The sequence below is a fragment of the Eublepharis macularius genome, chromosome 7 (genome assembly GCF_028583425.1).
Source record: "Eublepharis macularius isolate TG4126 chromosome 7, MPM_Emac_v1.0, whole genome shotgun sequence".
NCBI classification, from domain to species: Eukaryota; Metazoa; Chordata; class Lepidosauria; order Squamata; family Eublepharidae; genus Eublepharis; species Eublepharis macularius.
This window is the reverse complement of record NC_072796.1, coordinates 38,433,722-38,454,056: the sequence shown is the minus strand read 5'-3', so window position 1 is coordinate 38,454,056 and position 20,335 is coordinate 38,433,722. Positions and strand designations below refer to the sequence as shown.

Sequence of the window (20,335 nt, the reverse complement as noted above, 5' to 3'; positions counted from 1 at the left end):
TGTTGCTCAGCGGCGGCAGGCCACCCCAGCTGCGGTGGTGGTGTCATCACTCGGCTTTGTTGTCGGTGCCGCTTGGCCATGGCGGTGACGGCATTGCTCGGTGGCGGCGGTGACCTGAAGCCAGGTGGCTCCTCTGCCACTGCGCCACCTCTTGCCGCACCACCTCCTCCACCCCTCTGCAGCCTCGCAGGAAGCAGGGAGGGCCGGAACCACCGTTGACTGCGGGGCCAAGGTAAGCGGGGTGGGGTGGGGGGGTGAAGGGTTGTTTGGATGGTGTTTAAAGGGCCCAGCCACTGCTTTCAAGCAGCAGCGGGACCCTTTAAACTAAGCCCCGAAACTTTCCAAGGCATTCCGAATGCTTCAGAAAGCTTTGATTTGAGATTTCTGCATCAGGGCCAGCATGCTGGCCCCGATTCACAGACCCCTATCTGTGACTCCTTGAAAAGCTGGTTCAATAGCTCTCCCAATCTCTTAACTGAATCTTCTTGAGAAAGCTGTATAACTCCTGAAAATGGAAGCCCAGTTCCCTCCAGGACCTCAGCTTTACCAGCCAACAACTTTGTCTCCGCACAGCTAAAAACATGGTTTTTAGTTTTTAAGCATCCTCTACAAGTTTTAGTGCATCTTTTGCATACAGTAAGAAGCAGTAGAACGTGCCATGCAAAAATGGATACTTTTGTCTGTACATTGCCATTCTCAAAACTTTGTATATATGCCACAGTTTGTTAATCTTCATACATGTAGCTTACATTTTATGACAAAAGGGCTTTCTGCCTCCTGAAATTTCATTTTATGTTGCAGTAAAGATTCCTGCCCTAGCAAAGAGGTCCCTGCCCTGGCTATAACATATATAACAAATAGCAGATTCACCTATGAATCTTATTCTTCCTTTTGACAAGCAGTTATATACTCTGAACAAAAAGGCCAGCAGTTTCATTAGCTACTGGGAGACAGTATGGATATAAATGGAAGATGTTCCGCTTCTTGTTAGTCAAGAGTACTGTTCCTACCTTACAGTTTCCTTGTCAAAACATTGTCCTGATGTGGGTGTGAGATAATTTAGCGATAGTACATTTTACAATCATCATGAAGTGGCCTCTTCTTTGTGAGTGAAGCACTGGTCATAAAGTATAGAACTGTTTATTGCAGGGGTCTCTACCATCATGTGTTGGCCCCCTGTGCCGTCATTCCGCACCCCTAACAGCAGGTGTGGATAGGGGAAGCTGTGCTGGTGGCAGAAATCCATGGAGTAAATATATTATGTCCGCAGCAAGGGGTACTTGCCATACAGAAGCAGTTTTTGGTAGCATCCCTGTAACAACTGTAATTTGTGCTTTATCCACTTTCTTACCCTCAAGCTCAGCTTTCTTCCTGACAAAATGTTGCGTAAAATGTTGACACTTTTATTTCTGGGTAACTAATAATATAACTTAGAGATGTCCTTAATCTATAAATTAGGAGCTTACTAGAAAGCCAATTGGTAGAGCTCGTAAAAGTTTATTGGAAATTAGGAATTTGTTTCAACCAAACACTGTAGGATTTCACAACCACGCTGGAGCCCTTAGGGTTTGGCAAGGCTGTATTTGAATGCTGTGATATCCAGCGCTGCTCTTGGTAATGAACTGGACTTGCTTGTACTGGAGGCCTTTTTTTGTTTTGTTTTGAAGAAGAAGTTGGTAGGTAGTAGAAGGATTCTACCTCCAAAAAGATTTTTTGTACTTTCATGACCTCTCTCCTCTAACCCAGTTCCAGGCATGACTAATGTCCACTTTTATCTTCAGAATGCAAGGACAGCTCTAGCTCAGGCTTACGTTGTTTCTTACAATACAGAATTTCTCCTTGCAAAAAATTGCTTACTATGCAATTCAACTTAGTAATAGGTTATATACTTCTAACCAGCATTCTGTTTCTAGGGTGACTACATAAGTAGATGTTGCAATATGCAGTTGTTTCTCTTACGAGGAACATTTTACTGAATCACAACTGTTCCTCAGTTGTGTAGTTGATTCATTTGTGCAGTGTGTATTTCTGTACATACAGACAAAGCAAAAAAATATAAACAAACCTGTCTTGTGATCCTTTGGTGCAGTTTGGGGGGAAGAATACCTGAGATGTTTTCTCTTAGGAGAGGCTGGGACATTATTTTGTTTCATGCTTGTGTTGTGAATTGCAACGTTTTTCTTTCATTGTACTATTCCCAGCTTTCGGTTATTCCCAGTTCTCTTTTCCTTTCCATGGATTTGCAGCCCAATCTCTTGCCCCAACTAGTCACTAAAAGGTTGTGAGGTTCTGATGTTTAACTTGGCAGTCTTTTTATGATTAAGACAAAGGATGGTAATGCATGCTGAGACAAGCGGTTGCTGTTTATGTGTTCACAGAACGTACTTGATTTATTCAGACATATGATGTGCATTAATTAGTCTGATTAAACCTCTGGTTTTTAAACTTTACTTTCCTGTAAGAGTGTATTTTCACTTCCTTCCTTTGTAACACTTAGCCGAAGATTTAAAAGGTGAGGGCTTTTCCCACTCAACATACAACTCAACGATGTATTGTCGAAGGCTTTCACGGCCGGAGAACGATGGTTGTTGTGGGTTTTCCGGGCTGTATTGCCGTGGTCTTGGCATTGTAGTTCCTGACGTTTCGCCAACAGCTGTGGCTGGCATCTTCAGAGGTGTAGCACCAAAAGGTGCTTTTGGTGCTACACCTCTGAAGATGCCAGCCACAGCTGCTGGCGAAATGTCAGGAACTACAATGCCAAGACCACGGCAATACAGCCCGGAAAACCCACAACAACCATACGACTCAACGTTGCCATTAAATAAATGGTTCCAGAGAGGTAACTGTGTTAATTTGTTGTAGCAAAAATAGAACAAGAGTTTAGTGGTGCCTTAAAGACTTGTTAGTCTTTAAACACCTGTTTATTATTCTCATCCTTTGCTTGATTGACTTCCTAACATTTCGAGGGGTGTGTGTTCAAATCTAATGGCCGCCATTTAGAATTAATCAGAGCTTCATCTGGGGAACCAAGCTGGGTATTTAAGTCACTGGCCAAAAAAAAGGGTATATCTGGAAACTACAGTTCCAAGTTTGCACATGGTTGTTCCAAGTGCTGCTATTGTCCAAAATTTAGATTCAATTTGGTGGATTGAATTAAAAGAACAATAGCAAAGGGAGGAGCAGAGGTACCTCATATATTCCGTGCCTGTGAAATAAGACCTCCCTCTGCTTTAGGGCTGCATTTTTGTTTTAAATCCTGAAATGGCTATAGAGGTGTTACCTGGAAATTCTAACTGGTTCATAACCCAAGTTTCTTGGAGAAGAATTATACCAAAAATCTTTAATGCTGAGTTATATCTGAATTGGCCAGTTTACCACTCCAGCCTGCTGTATTCCAGGACATAATTCTTAGTAGCATACTGTTAGCTCTCCATGCAAGTCATTGGTCCATCTCATCTTCTCACTCCCATCATTTTTGCAGAACGCAGATATTACTCAGTTGAACTTGAGGACAGGAGGGAACTGCTGGAGGCTCAGTAGTTATTATACATTGTTCAGGGCAAAGCTCATCTGGTTCTAAAAACATTGCTTGCCAATCATCTGATATTGGCTGAAGGGTAAATTTAGTGTTTAGTGCTGAGAGTGATGGTTTTGGGGAAAGTAGACAAGCTGGTTTAGTGTCATTCAATAGCGAGTTTGATTCAGATATTTTTTTCTTTGAATTATCAGCCTTGAGTGGGCATTAGTTAAGCTGTTCATAGTTGGGGAGTGCTGTTCCTGTTTTGTTCCTAATGATAAGAGTTTTTCCTTTAGTTCTGTTAGTCTTTCTATAATGGCTTTTTGTTCTGTAGATGCAAGAGCCACGTAGGAGGATAAGAGGTTCTTTACCTGTTTATTATTATTACATAAATATCATTGTGTCTTCCCGCCTGTTACTGACTTTTTAAATATATTTATGGAATTTAACCTGTTGAGACTATTTAATTCCATGCTTTAAAAGTCCTTGATTAATGCATGGTAAAAATTCTTTTGGGAAAGGATTTGATTCTCCATCATTGTCTTACACTTTGTGAAATATAACTGTGAATTGCGGGTATAGATTTGAGTCTGTAGAGGAGATCTAATTAGTAAGCGGTTTTGCAGCTGCATAATAGTCAATGATTCTGAACTGCCATGCTAGCAACCCCTCCTTAATCATAAGGCAGTTAACTAGTAGCTTGTGTCGGATAATTCATAGATGCAAAACTTTTTAAACCAATAAAGGGACTATTATGATTATGGAGTCTAGTACTGTAACATAACTGGATGTAGAACTTTGCTAGTAATTCCAATATTTTGATTGCACCTTCCAGCTGAGTTAAAGTATACATTTCCATCCCTGATCTGAAGATGTTGATGGATAATTTGTGGTCTTCTGAGGGTAGCCAGATTACTTGACTAATTGCTGCTGATATAGAGTGGTTTGTGTCCCATCATGTTAAAAACATTGAGCAGGGCATGTCTCAGGAATTTTGGAACGTAGGTGGTTAAGGATAGTTGAATGAAATTCATTCAAAAGTTTATGAAGCATTGGGACTGCTCAACGTACTGTGCGTGAAACAGGAAAAAAAATGCTTTTCTTATACAAAAGATGATTAAATTAAGAAAGTGAATGGGGCCAATGACATTTATGTAATTCACAGATGGTAACTGTAATGAATGAAAATGACTCTACGACTGTTTAGTTAGTAGGTTACTGACACAGGTTGTCAACATGATCATTCCAGGAAATGCAACAAACAAATGTTTTAAACTTTACTACAGTATAATGTGGTAGCAACAGCAACAGACGTCCACTGACGTTACGCAGCTGCTGTCCCGAACTCCCGAGCTCAAGCGATCCTCCGGCCTCAGCCTCCCATGTTCAGGCTGGAATTACAGGTGTGCGCCACCGCATTGGCTTGGATCTCATGTTTCCACTGATGCAAGGATTTCAGTCAGCAGTGTGTGACTTTCTCACTTCCCCCCTCCTGCTGCAGCTCAAAATCCCCCTGAAACGCTGCTCCTGGAGAACAGTGGATTGCCGAGAACAGCATTTTGTGGTGTGGGGGAGGAGTATCTTGGGCAGCAGCAGAAGGGGGAAGGTAAGAAAGTGCTCTGCTGACAAAAATCCTTTTGTCAGTGGAAATACTCTAGGGGATTCAAACCACTTATATATTGATAATATACAAAAACTTTAAAATTGTACTTATCATGTAATTTTCTATGTAAACATTTAATGGTGTGAATTCTTCTTAAATGATGTGTGCATGCACATGCACATAGAGATGCATATATAAACAAAGATACATTATCTTATCCTGTTTTTCAAATCCACGGTATTTTACGAGCATTTGCTTTCTCCATCTGCAACTATTTTTAAAACCTGTAATTCAAGGTTGCTGTATAGAAGGCTTTCGTTTTCCCAGCTGGTTTCTTTCTTTAAGAGGTTGCAATGCCAAAGCTGCTTTAAAAAAAAATCTTTTGATTTATGCATTGAGTTAATGTAAAGAATTGGGGCCTAATATTTTTTGTTATTGGGAACATTTGAAAAAGACAGTGTATTGCTGTGGCCAGAGCATTACTAATGTAAGCAAAGATGTTTGATTCTGCGTGTTTGATCTTAGCAAAATTGAAATTAAGGTCTTTTCTGTTCTGTCACACATGGCTATATTTATAAACTTGAAGAATTAGAATTACAAAAATTGGAAAAAATTGGAAATGTCATGGTAAGATTTTTCCATTAAAATAATTGTGCACTCCTGGGATAAGTTCAGTTTAGAGGATCTAGCTATTATCTCACTATTGCTAGTAAACATTTTTAAAGAGTTGTGGTTATAAATATAGCATGCCTTGCACTCTGTTCTTATTAATTGCAAAGTAGCATCATTTTTCTCAATACAAAGCATGCATTGAAAGCAAACTGGTGCAAAAAAGGAGTGGTTAAATGTTAGCAGGACTATATGAATGTAATGGGAACTGAATTAATACAGAAACTGTAGTGGGAGTAGAATTGGGTAGAGAGAGAGGGCATGACAGAAAAAATTCATTTTAGTGGACTATGAACGTAAAACAGAGTATCTTGCCTCCTTGAATAATAAGTAAGCCATAAAATATAGCATTTGGATATATTTTAGCACAATGCAGTTTAAGTGAACGTTTAGTTTTTACCTTGCATATACATTTTCAGTAAAATTATAGTGCTTTATCATTGAACATATCTGATAGAATTTTACTGATATAATACAGTTCTGTGTAATTTTGAAAGCTTTCTAGTGCTGTACAGTAGCTGAAATTTGTATTTATTGTGCAATCTTTTTTGTCATGAAGTAAAGTCACCAAAACATTGTACTAGCAATACTTATTCTGGTTATTTTTAAGCCCTTAATTTTTTCTGAAACTACCACCCATCTGAATTGAAAATTCCACTGGCTTTCCAGATCCTACTGTTTTTTTCTAGTTAATTTGTACTATTCTACTTCTTTAAAAAGAAGGGAAGAAAAGCAAACCAGTTCTTTCAGTTCTGAGAAAAAGTTGAGCTCAAAATGCTAACAGCCGAGTGATGTTTAAGGAAATTTTTACCAGTATTTGAGTGTCCGCATTCCATGTCATGGGAAGCTCACAGTAGTCTTTGGACTGAAAGATAAGCCTTTAATGTAAACTGTTTAGTGCTGAAATCTTATGAATGTATCAAAATATGGCCAGATCACAATTTGTCATATTGTGACATATGTTCAAAACACGTATGGAATAAGATGTGCATTCTGGACATAAATGTACAAGATAGACAATGTACAAGATAGATAAAACATACTAGAAACACTAGTAAACTCCAGTGACTTCAGTGGTCACATATGCAAGAAGCTCCAGGGACCAGTTTCATTATATATAATAATAATACTTTGAAACAGGTGTCAGTCTGGTTGGTGAGATTTTGGTGCCTTCAGTAACCTCATGAAACCTTAAGTTCATCCATGGCTGATTCTGCACACGTTGGATAATGCACTTTATCAATCATTTGAGGTGGATTTTTTGTTCCGCACACAAAACAATCCGTTCCAAATCACTCGACATTTCATTTGGGATCTGCATTGTTTTCTATGGTGGGCTTTGGATGCACGTGTTGATTGAAAATAATCATGTTTCATAGGTCATGTTGTGTGAAGGTGTGATAGGAATCAGCCTTCATTCAAACTACTAGACCTGGAAGGCTTCAGAGTCTGTTGCTAGGTCCAGGTTGTGATTATCTTGACATTTTAGGATTTCTGAAATGTCTCTGCCAAAATTTCAGGAATTTTTCAGGTTATTTCAGCACTGTTTTCAACGGGCGGTACACCTGACATATGGAGGGAGGCTATATTTGCTAATTCCTGAACCCAAAAAATTCGCCCCAAATGGATTTTGGAAACAATTCCAATACTTCTGATATTTTGGGAAAGTGATACTTGTGCCCTTTCTGTGATAACAAAAAGGAAAATTTTGAAGTGCACAGACCTAGTTGTAATAGTGCCCTGAAGTGTTTTTTTACTAGCGCTCAATAAGAATGCTGTATCTTACTTTATCATTAAGTAACATAGCTCTCAACACACATTCATGCTTTTACAAAATAATGACTAAACTGTTGTAATGCACTCATCATGATGCTGGGCTTCGTGACAGTTTGGATGCTTCTGGTGGTACAGAACATGGTCTGTGCCTTAGTGAGAATGAGAACATATTACACCTTGACTTTCTAATGTCCACAGGAATTATTCAAGGACCTACTTTTAATATCTGTCCTAAGTCCTAAACAGCTTGATTCTTACATACCTCTGTCATAGGGTTGCTAGCTCCAAGTTGGGGAATTCCTGGAGATTTGGAGGGTGAAGCCTAGAGAAAGCAGGGTTTGAGGAGGGAAAGGACCTCAGCATGGTGTAATGCTATAGACTCCAACCTCCAAAGCAGCCATTTTCTCCTGGGGAACTGATCTCTATGGCCTGGAGATCAGTTGTAATTCCGGGACACTTCCAGCCACCACCTGGAGGTTGGCAACCGTACTCTGAGACCAGCCCCCCCCCTTTATCCTGCAACCTTAGATAGTACTCACTTTAATGAAGTGTAAAAGATGTTCATTGGTGGAAAGATGTTCATTGGTGGCTCTCCTGCTCTGTCACTCCCTTCCTTTGAAGTCTTATCAAAACCCAAGTCCGAGTACTTTCTGGAGGTGCATATACAGTTTCATTTTATTTCAGAAAGGCATAATTGACTAGGGATAAATAAGAGCAATTTCAGCTGAAATTTTAAGATGTCTAGCTTAATACTTGAATTTTTCCAAAAAACTTGTGATATTTGGGTTTTATAAGGATGCTCTCTGCCCTTGTTAATAGGACTTGATACTTCTAAATACATAAAATTAAGTAATGTTTAGCATTACAGCTAAAGGTACAAAAAGGAATACTGAGTTAAAGCATTTTTAGCAGGCTGGTAGGGGGAGTTATGAAGACAAAATGAATGAAGGAACTTGAGTGATTCCCTCCCTCCCCCCGTGAAACAGAAAACAGTCACATTTTGTTGAGATGCAAATGGAGACATATGACAATGCCTATATATAAATACAGTGCCTGAAAAAAGCTACAAAGCTGTTCTTTCATAATAGACCGTAACTTGTTTACTAGTTTTTGAAAATGTGTGTACATCAAATAAATCTGTGGTATTTGGGCCAGAGTGTACCAGCATTATGCAAAGGGAAGATTAACAAGCAGTCACTATAAAGCTATGATCCACTTTACTCTTGATTCCCAGACACCATCAACAAAGAACAAAACTAGTGAAGAGGTCATGTTCTTCAGTTCATTTGCATCATTATAAAAGAAAAATATATCAGAATACCAAATTTCATTTCAACTAGTGCACTCATCTTTTTATCATCACAGTATGTGGGGAAATATGGATGGAGAAAAAACAATCAGGAAAGCAAGTGTACAAATGGCCTCAGATGCTACGTCGAAACTGCTGAAACTGTGGTCCTCTTCGGCTGGGTCTAAATGAACACATTAATAAATGTTCCTTATACCGAGTCAGACCCCTGGTCTGTCAGTGTCACTGTTGCTTGCTCTGTCTGGCAGTAGCTCTCCAAGGTCTCTTTCATACCATCTGCTACCTGGTTCTTCTAACGGAGAAGCCAGGAGTTCATACTGGAATCTTCGTTTGTAAAGCAGATGCTGAACCACCAAGCAGTGCCCCTCCTGGTTCTGCTCCCATTTTAGCCTAGGTAACTGAAATTCTTGACTTCCTTGCGCCTTGAAGGGGAAGCAGTTGTTAAGGCACATGAATCAGATGGACCCATATACTCAACCTGACATGACAGCAGCAGGTATCTCAACCAGTTTACTTGGGCTTATGGGTACAAGGGCAATGGGTAGTTGGTTCCTGGGCAGCGCAATCCTAATGGGCGGGGAAAGTGAATAGGAACCGAACTAAGGCTTGCGACGGCGGATCTGGCTCTTACATGCGCGTAAATGGCCTTCCACCAGTGGTGGGACGAGGCGCTGCACCACTGGTGGGCTGGTGCCAGCGCAAGCAACAGGCGGCTGGGTGGAGGCGGAGGAGTGCCGTAGAGCCCTGCCCCGGTGCAGGGGGGGCGGGGAGGAGGGCGGGGCTGGAGTTAGTTCGCTCCCTAAGCCCTTCCAGAAGCGGGACCACCCACAGCGGTGCAAAATAGCTACGCCACGAAAGAAGAAGGCGTAGCCCATAGGCGCCCATGGAACGGCGAAAACTCGGACCCCTCTCCGAGCGCCCAGCCCCGCCCCCGTGGCCTGAAGGAGCATAGGATGAGAACTATCCCGGGGGCCAATCAGTGTGCGCGCCCGGCGTGGACGAGCCCTCCTCCCCGCACCCAATCACCCGCGAAGGCACCCTATAAAACATCTGGCCAGCGCTGCCCACACCCCTCAGGTAAGTGAGCACATAGCAGGAATCTCTGCCCGTTTGCTGTGTGCTGTGGCCACTTTGAGGCGGGGGAGAGGGTCGCACAGTGGCAGGCACTGGGCGCACTTTGGGGACTTTGCAAGAAAAGAGGGAGAACTGCACTCGCTGAAGGGAAGAAGGGCAAAGTCCAGAATATCTGGCTAACTAACAGCAGCCACTCCTGTTTCCTTGCAGGTGTCCTGACTCTGAAGTTCCAGCTCGTTAAGCAACAAGGGAACACTGACAGGTACGGAGGAGATGGGGTGACGGCGAACCTGTCCCTCTGATTAGTGCTAACTGCCCCTTCACCTGAACCCACCTGACCAGTAGCCTCTTCAGATGTGGCTCTGCAGGGGAGGGGGCGATGGTGGCCATTCCTGCCCGCCCCAGAGGCAGTTGCCCAGAAAGCTACTCTTGACCAGGTGTTTGTAACTACCAGCTTGTTTCCTCCCTTAAAGGTAAAAGCATCCCAAGGCAGATGGTCTGGCATCAGCTGGTCGCTGCCGCTCTCTACTATGTACATCTTCTCAGATTTTGGAGTGTGGGGTTTGCCTCAGCCGTGGACCGAGGCAAAGCCCACATGTGTGTCTTTCTCTTGCAGGCACATCCTGAGCATGTCTTATGCTCCCCGCCCCGCCCCCCCCCCAATCCTCTGTGAGTGACATTCGGATCCAGCCCAGGAAGCAATATCTCACCGCAGCCCGCATCTCAACCTTGCCCCTGGGAGCAAGAAGGAGGGCTGTGTGAAATGCCTTGGTTCCCTTTCCAGCCTAGAAACAATGGCGTTTTTCCCAGTTTAATAAAAACAAGTCGAAAAACAACCAACTTCTGTGTTTGCGTGTCTGACTTTGTCCTTAGCCCCTCCCCCATCACCCCCGTCACATATTTCCACTCGCACATCCCTACAAATGCATCAAGCAGACACCGTTCAGCCTCCCCACCCCCCTTCACCCCCCAATGTAACGTCAGGCAGAGGGGTGGGACTTGAACTGTGGCCCAGGAATGTCTGTGAGGAGGGGGGGAGGCACCGAGGACTTTCATTCTCTGGTAGGCTGAGTGGCTGGCATCTGATAATCCAGGAAGACGGGGTGCAGATGGAAAGCTGCTGCCAGGGGGTGGGGGTTGTGTTTGTGGAGGCAGGGATGGGCTTGGCATGGGGAGGGTCTCTCATTTCACTCTGGGGGGGCATGGCTGTCAAGGCCCAGCCCCCGCTCTCGCTTTGTAGAGATGCAGTGATGTGTTCCCGTTGCGCGGCAGCAAGTCTGAGCGCGCTTTTCATTCCCCTAGTTTTCAAACGGCCTCCCGGCCTCCCACATGGTTCCCAATGGGCGTTTCTGTCACTCATTGCCGGCCCCGCCTCCCCCCCCCACCTGCTTCTCCGGAACCTGGGGACTGATTAGGGTTGCCCGTCTCCAGGTGGTAGTTGGAGATCTCCTGGAAGTACAACTGCTCTCCAGGCAACAGAGATCAGCTCCCTACTGTCTGGCCCTACTTTTCAGGGGGAGGGGGAACCTTTTTCTTTCGGTGGTAGCAGTGGAAAGTGGGTATGTGCAGGCGCAGTGACCTGTCCTTCATCAGGTATGTGTGGCTACTGGCCTGGCCTTCATCAGAAATGGGGGCTAGACAGGCGGGGGGGGGGTGTCAATCTGGACCCTCACTGTCACCTCTGCCCCCTCCCTGGCAGGGATGCCTGCCCTCTGATGGGGGCTTATTGGTGGTGGCGGCGGCGATCGCAGCCTCCCCATTGGCTGCGCTGCTGCTGTTCTCTTGCCAGGATGTGAGGGGAGGGGTGTGCCCATTGGCTGGTGTGAGTGGGGTTGTCAGGGGAACGGTGGGCGGGACCTCCCAGGGGCCGCTGCATTTTGCCTTGCCACGCTTGGGCGCTGGCGGGACTGTCCTGCGAAAGTCATTAGGGTGCCGTCCAGCGCCACTCCATTTGCACTGGCGCACGAGCGATGGTGCAGCCTGGGGGGGGTTAGGATTGCGCTGATAGTCTCCTTCCCAGGGTGCTTCCAGGATAGGAGCAAGAATCAGTTGCTACTATTTTTTTACTGCAGTACTGAGTTTCAGGTGAGGTGATGGAGTCATAGTACACTACTAATAGCAGATGTCTCCTTTGGCTCCTTTCTCCCTCTTTTTGTGTTAAAACCATAAGGTAAGGAGGGTTTCATGGTAGTGATGGTAGGGACAGAGTTCAAACGTGAACAACAGAAAGAAGAGTGAAGTTGCTACTCTCTGAACTTTTTAAATGGTGCGGTTTTAGAATTTTGAATCTTCCTTATTTTATTCAGATGTCTGTTACTTCTTAGTAGAAGACCATAGCTCCGTTGTTGGATATGGTAGATTTTTTCTAAAGATTTTTCTAAAGATTTTTTTACATCCAAGAAAGTAGCAAAAAGCCTTTGTACTTAAGAATTTTTATTCAGTAAGTCTTTTCAATTCTTTCTGTTTGTAGTTCTGTACACTGTTAATGTCTAAATGAATTTGATAAGTGAGCAAAAATGTCTGCATCTGAGATATGTGTTAAAGATTTGAGACCCTGAAAATTGAGCAGATTAGAAAAAAGTGCACTTCTGTGCTCAAAATCAACATGGGTAAGCTTACTTCTAGTTAATACAGTTTCATGCAAGCACAGAAATCTGTCCAATCTGATCACAAGGCTGCAACCAATTACATGTTGTTTAACCATTTGGCCTAATATTTCAGAGCTGTGGGGAAAATTGAAAGGGGGATAAATCACCCTGGTTACTTTTCCACGTCATTTTGAGAAGGCACTTACGTGGTCAAATTTAGATATGTTTTGGATTAATCAGATATAAACTACTTCAACAAATGTTAAAATATAAGTCTGAGCATATAGATGTGCCTTCACAGAGAAGCCTCACAATGAGAGTTTGATAGGGTAAAACCACAACTTGGTGGCTCTTTCTTACTAAAATCAATTGAGGAAATAACCTTCAGATCAAAGATGAGGACCATGTTTTCTTTTATCTGTGTAGCTGAGTTTGGTACTTTGTTGTGGTAAACAAAAACTGCTTCTTCATGGAAGTAAGCTGTTTGTTCACAGAAGAAATTGATCTACTCTGACCTACCCCATGCCTAGTCTGCTACTTTAACCTCTGACTAGCACAGAGGTTAAAGTAGGAGACTAGACATCGGAGAAACCCTGTTTCAAATTTTCATTCAGCCACAAAATTTACTGGGTGACCTTGGACCACTCACGCCTTAATTTACTCACGCCTTAATAAAATGGAAGAGGAGAGAATTGTGTATGCTGCCATGAGCTACTTGGTGGAAGAAGGGAAGAAAAAAATGGTAGATGGATCTGTAGCATTTCAGAACTCTGAAAGATGGTTTGTATGACGAACTAACTCATTAGCTCTTCTGACAATACAAGTACCTTGAGAGAAATGGTACCATTGTACTGCAGATTGCCACAATACATGTTACTTTTCTACTTGGAGATAATCTCCATGTAGGAGAATTCCCTTAGGGAATCCCTTAGGGATGCGGTGCATTTATTTTTCTGCATGTAGGTACATTGCAGGGATTGCCATAAATCAGCTATGACTTGAGGGCACCCTGCACCATCCCAGAAACATTGCAAAACCTTGAGGCTGAAATTTGGTGAATCTTGTTAAATATTTGAATTCAGCAGAATCAGCATGCTGCTAATGGATAGGACAGACATTTTTCTATGGTGATGGTTTATAAGTGAAAATTAATATAACTTCTGTATATCAAATTTTTGAGCACATAAAGTGTTTGACTGTTCTTACCAAAACTCCCTGAATTATTTTATTAATTTACATTTAATTTTAATGCACCAATCAATAGAAGCTTCATATTTATTGACAAGAATTGCCTACTGATGTTTCTCATGGTTGAAAAGTACGAGATTTTATTGACCCAGTAAAATTGAAGGTGTAAATCACTATATACTTTTCTGCTATATACAGATGCAGTACCCTTGTGGGGTTTTTCCATTATGGAAATACTGATGAGGCATAATGTATGGGAGAAAGCTGATAAATTCAGTGGAGACCCTAATGCACAATAACAGTCTGTATTATCTAGAAAATGCAAAGTGAGGAGTTTTCTTAAACTACAATTTCCCCTTTTGGAGGCTTTGTATTTTAGTTATGCGGATTGAGGAGTGAGATGTGGAACAGCATGGCTTGTGAAGAATGCAGCTGTTGATTATTTCTGGGCCCTTCTGTCACTTTTGTCTCTTTTCCCTTGTTGTATGAAACATCATGTTAGTGATAGTGCAGTTGGTGCGGTAGTATTGGTGACACTCCATGCTGCTTTCATTTGGATTTGTGCAAATGGCAATTCACTTTTTTTGCTGAGTGCTCTTAAGTGGTCTAAAATGCTAATGGGGACATAAAGTTGAAATGATTTGTCTTCAAGGTAAGCCAATTTGGAATGATACTTTATTTCTCAAAACTTTTTCAATCTAGACCTTTTTCCTACATACTCGCTCTCTTCCTGCCCTGCCAACTTTGCACACGCCATGAATTCTGTAAGTGTGTTTACAGTAATCCTTGCATAATGTCATAGCAGAAAACCAACACTGCCATTGGAAGAGTTATTAAAATGGGATATCTTTTATACTGTTTCCCAGAATCGTGCACAGGGAAACACAATTTCATTAGCAGTTCTTTGCCAGCTGAGAGCTTACTGGTTCGTTCTTTTGTGGTCTTTCAAAATCTCTGAGACTTTTAGTGCCCGCTGGCAGTTCTTCTTTCATTGTCATGTGATGGTTGTTGGAAATAAATAATGAATCAGAATGAAAGTACTGAAAAGGTGATACTTTAAAGGCTAAATTTTATCTGATGAGTAGAAAAAAGTTATTTGACCAAGTTTATATAAACTGGACAGTAATCTGATGAAGAGGGGAAGATAATGAAGAGAGAGGAAGCAAAACTTCACTTTTATAACCTCTGTAGAAAATACTGACCTACCCATTGGGCCTTTGCTGGTGGTGCAGTTTCTACTTTACATTGTGGAAATGTAATATGCCTCTGTTTAATTCTTGGATGCATTATGCAGCATAATGTAGCCGCTCAAATAAAGCAAATCCTATTATATGAAAAATGGAGCAAATGATCTAAAACATCTATTTTGCTTATGACTTGGAAAAAAAAGTAGACCTTTTCTTACTCTGTTGCCGTAACTCAATTTCTGGGCACAAGAGCTCTCATTACAAGCATATATAATTCTTCTTACTATCTCTTTCTACTTTCATCTTGTACATACACATGCAGAGAGAGAGAGAGAGAGAGAGAGAGAGAGAGAGAGAGAGAGAGAGAGAGAGAGAGAGAGAGAGAGAGAGAGAGACCAGTGGTTCAAACCTTTCTGGCATGGTGATCCAAAAGTCCAAATTTACTTGGCATGTTGATGAGCTTTAAAAAAAACCCAACAGTGCATTCGCAAATCAGTAGCACTACAAAAGCCTGGGAACCGCTTTCACAGGCTTCACCTACTTATATGTTGGGGCACACGGGCTGATTAATACTGTCCTAGACCGATTCTAGAAAAGTTCAGAAAGATGATAGACTTGCACCTTGTTCCAGAGGGTTTAATGGGGCTCTCCTGATCTCACTGCAGACTGTTCTGAGGAGGGGCCAAGCGCTGTAACAAAACCTGCTTGCGATCTCTCTGACTTCACTTTGTGACTCCAGGGATCAAGATAGGATTTATTTCCAAGTACCAAACTGGACTCTTAATTCCATAAAAGTTAATTCAATCAAACCAAGCCTAATTTGAATTCATCTGCAGTTGGAAAGACCTAGGTGATCCATTCCACTCATATGTTGCAGTTATTTAAATAATCATAGCTATAGGACAGGGCACCCCAGGTAGACAGATGGCACAAAGCTCTCTATGTGGGTGGGTAGGGCCTAGCCCCATTGAAACAAATAGAGTTTAAATACTTGACTGTGACTTTGCTACTTTCAATGACAGTCAATCATCTTGACTTCTTTATGCTATTGTGTCCAGGTAAGTTTCATTCCACTACTGGTAACATCTTCGTTCGTATTACTAGCTTTTCTTGATGTTTTCCTTCTTTCTATTTTGGTAACAACCAGATAGCAAAACCCATTTTCTGTTTCATGCTCCAATACTACTTCTATATATTCGCTGTTATCAGTAATGCCTGTTCTCGTTGAAAGGTACTACTCAGATAATGTTGACTTAAGCACTTCACTTTGGCTCTGAGACATCATTTAAAATACTTCTTGTTGGATTGTGTCTAGAGTTGCTTAGCAAACCTATAAGATACCCAGAATGGGAATAAATTCTCATAGTACATTAATAAATCCCAGGGATATTGGCACCTCTTAGCATCTATTCAGTGTGTTAATAGAAATACAAACTGCTGAATTATGCAGTAAAGATATACTTCCATTTGTTCAATTTTGATAAAGGTCAGTAAGGAGACAGTTTTTCACGAAAGGTTCATAGGACTACTACTGGCATAATAGAATTTTCAGTAAAAAACTCTGATTGCCTGATTTTTTTGAAGTTATGTATTCACTAATTTCTAGACAAATCTAGGCATGTCAGATTAAGTAGTTTTTCAGAATACTAAAGCATGTGTTCAATTGCAGCCATTTGGACATTTGTACGTATGAAGCTGGAAGATCTGAGAGAAGCCTCTGATGGCTTTCATTCTCTTTACTGCATTTGCACTCTTGACATTCACTGAAGCAGACAGAGACAAGCACCTTAGAGACCAATGAGATTTTCAGTGTCTAAGTTTTCTAGAGTCAGGGCTCCCTCCTTCAGACATGAATAGGAATGGAGATCCCTGAGCCTTTATATCCCAGCCAAAGGGTAGGTGGGGTGTTACAAGGGAGGGCATCAGGATATAAAGGTACATTGGAGCTTGATTAGATGGGAGGGGTGTAACAAAGGAAGATGTCCAGATGTAAAAGTACAATGCAGTTTGATTAGAACCGAATTGTGTCTTTACATCTTCTGGTTTCATGCCCTGGCATGATCAGAATAATATACAGACCTATGAATTAACAAGAGCACTGCTGTGTGTTACTCACATACAGGGCTTTTTTTCAGCAGGAACGTGGGGGAACGGAGTTCTGGAACCTCTTGAAAATGGTCACATGGCTGGTGGCCCCGCCCCCTGATCTCCAGACAGAGGGGAGTTTAGATGGTCTGAGCGGCGCGGAGGGCAATCTAAACTCCCCTCTGTCTGGAGATCAGGGGGCGGGGCCACCAGCCATGTGGCCATTTTCTCCAAGGGCAACCTATTTAGTTCCACCACTTCTTTTTCTAGAAAAAAAGCCCTGCTCACATACATTGGGCATCAACAACTGGTGGCCTGTTGGCTACATTCAGTCACCTAGTTGCCAAGCTGGATACAGGCATGTAGAGTAATAGTGCCTGAGGCTATGGGCCTTACTGATTAGCACATTGGTAGCTGTGACTGCCTCAGGACCCCTTTCTCAGAGTGATCCTTCAGTCAAACTAGTGTCATGTCAGGGCCATATGCTGTACAGGAGAATACAGTTTGGCTGTTTCCTGATGTCCACAATATTAATCCAAAGGAGTTTATTCTCCCCAGTGTGGTGATTGAAAACTGCTATGGTGAAATGATTCTTATCTTTCCAGAATAAGTATCTTTTCTCTCTTGATTGGCGTTAATAAATAATTTGAATAAATAATGCTATGGCTTGGTGAAAATGTGCCTTTTATTTTTATGACTTCATCATTAGATGCCAAACACTATCCTGTTAGTGTTTATATACTAAATTTTTTGAGAAAAGAGTATTTACTGATGCTAGCTTTTCATATAGATCTGAATTGCACAGACTGTCATTTTGCTCACCAAGCTTAGCACACATCATAGATTTGACTTTGCCTACCACACGTTGCTTGATCTGTAATATAATTGTCTTCAGTTTTAATCCTTTCCTTCCTCCAAGGAGTGGTGCCCATGATTCTCCCTTTCTCCATTTTCTTCTCACAGAGCCCTGTTTGGGAACTGAGAGATGATGACTCAAGGTCAACCAGCAAGCATCGTGGCAGAACAGGGATTTGAACCTGGGTCTCCCAGATCCTAATCTGACACTCTAATCACTGTACTATGCTGAAGGAAGAGAAGAGCATCAAGTGAAAGGAGCTCAAAATACTGAACACTTAGTTCTTCCCATACTAGTAATATTCTCAAAAAGGCACACGGTGATGTAATGCATATGGTTATTTACAGAGGCATCCAGGCAGATTTCCACGATAATTGGTGCCTGCTATCAGTTCAGTTTTAAGCATCCTTGGAAGGAGAGGGTGATGTTTGGCTTTACAACTAATAGAAGTTTGCTGAAGAAACTAGCTGTGAAGAAGAAATGTCCCCCCCCCATAGCAGAAAAAGGAAGTATCTGCTTGCAGTCAAGATTAAGAGAGAGGGAGAATGTGAGAAATATCTTCATTGTTTTCATAAATATTAGCACCTTCCTCTCCTAATATCTACCGGAACACATTACCCCTTTTTTGAAATTTGATTATAGATTTTTGTTTGATCACTAACAAGGCAAGCCCCGTGGTTTTCAATACATTTGGCTAGTAATCCCTTTTACTGAACGCATTCCCTTGTTGTAACTATTTGCATAAAATTACATTTTGACAAACAAGAACCATATGTAAGGAAGGAAAGTACAACTTATTTTCTCAGCCTTTTCTGACTGTTAAATCTGCTAGAACAAATCTGTTGCTTTTTCACAGTGCGTTAAACCCTGTGCAACTTCTCTTGGGCAAATCTGCTGCATTTTAATCTATAAATAACGAGGTTTGGAGAAGCGAAATATGACACACCTTCCAACTCCATTGAAATATTTTGAAACATGGAGCTTATTTTGGCAAAGATTGTGAGGAAAATGGGAAGGAGGGAAAGTTAAAGTATATAAGTGATCCCTCCCAGACAGGAAGAGTTGTCACAAGCAGTATACAGTAGATTTGCTTATATTCACAGGCTGGTTGTGCACCTGATTTTAGAAAGGTTATTCAAATAGATTTTATTCTCCTTAAACTGAATTTTTGCTGCTGTGGTGACTTGCAAAGGTCTACTGTAGCTCTGAATGCCCATATAGATCTGGCCGCCTTCTTCCTTGCTTTCGTAGGCAATATGAAATGTACCTGTTTATTTTTAAAATCATTTCTTTCCTGTCAGCTAGAGGCCCGATGCAGGCAGAATTCTGCCAATATCTTAACTTTTGCGCTCCATCTCCCTTCCCCTCTCCTGTGTGATTTCCCCCCTCCCTTCCCTTGTCAGTGTTAATCATAATGTAATGTTATGTCTGCACCAGCTCCTGAGCCAGAGTTAACATAAGATTTTTATCTTCCCAGAAGAACAGAACAAAAAATTAGCTGTGTTGCAACCAATACTGATGTGTAAAAACTACCAAGAGATGCATTTCTGTTCCAGCAGCAAAATGTGGAGCAAAGTAGGGTAGAAGCAAAATAAATAAGAAAAAAGTAATGAAGGTCTCGTGAGCTAAACATTACTTCTAAACTAACGGGAAGATGTACTCTGCAGAGTCAGAAAACCTGCATTTAAGCCCGGTACGGTGCTTCCACCCTGCAGGGATTCTCTGTTTTGCTTCCATTACCACTGTGAATACAGAGCATGTGTGTTCACAACAGAACTTCCACATGTGGAGTTTTTTGTGCAAGCTCTTAAATCGTTTCCCTTGGCTTTCCCCTTCCATCTGTACTCTGTAGTGACTCCACATTGGCTTCGGGGGCGTGGCTGTCATAGCTGCCGTGGTGACTCGAACCCACTTCTTTTGTTTTTTATACATGCTCTATGGCTCTATAAGAACTATTAACATTTGAAATGGAAAAAAGATTGCAACAGGACCGATCGGTTGTAGCTTTGTAGCAATTGCAGACTTCTTAAAAAAAGCTTTCAAAAAGCCCTCTAGTGGTACAGGAGGAAAAAAGTGTTGGGTGCATGGCATCTGCATAGGGCTGAAAGTGGGAAAATGGCACTGACATGGGTTGTTGGACTTTTGCAGCTTACGAGAATGTACACCATTTCTTCCAGATGGCATTCATTACTCTCTCAGGCCACATTTTTTCCCAAAAAGATCAGAGTAAAGCAGATTTGAGAAACAGTGTATTGAGGATGGGGAAAACTTGGAATCAGTATGATTCTTGCATAACATTGTGTGGACGCTTAACAAAAAAGTGTTTGCATTTGGAAGTCAAGGTGGAGAAAAACCATGTGCACTGACAGTTCCTAGCCCAGACTTCTCTTCCAGGTTTTGTGGATCTTTCAGGGAAAATGCTGGCCCTTTAGCCTTTATTGAAGATAGTTGGTCTGAATAGAGGAAATGGAAGGTCACTTTTG

At 42.0% G+C, this 20,335-nt stretch overlaps 1 protein-coding gene across 2 annotated transcripts in view; it reads left to right on the top strand.

Moving 5' to 3' along the window:
* Nucleotides 1-20,335, top strand: part of ATXN1 (ataxin 1) — a 266,307-nt gene that overhangs the window by 26,998 nt on the left and 218,974 nt on the right. Inside the window, exons 3-4 of one of the 2 annotated variants that reach the window (XR_008597463.1) lie at nucleotides 10,159-10,210; nucleotides 10,565-10,746. The exons of the other annotated variant lie outside the window; for it this stretch is intronic. The gene's annotated coding sequence lies outside the window, so the exon portion shown is untranslated. Of the gene's footprint in view, nucleotides 1-10,158; nucleotides 10,211-10,564; nucleotides 10,747-20,335 lie in introns of those variants that run through there. 2 annotated transcript variants of the gene reach the window in all.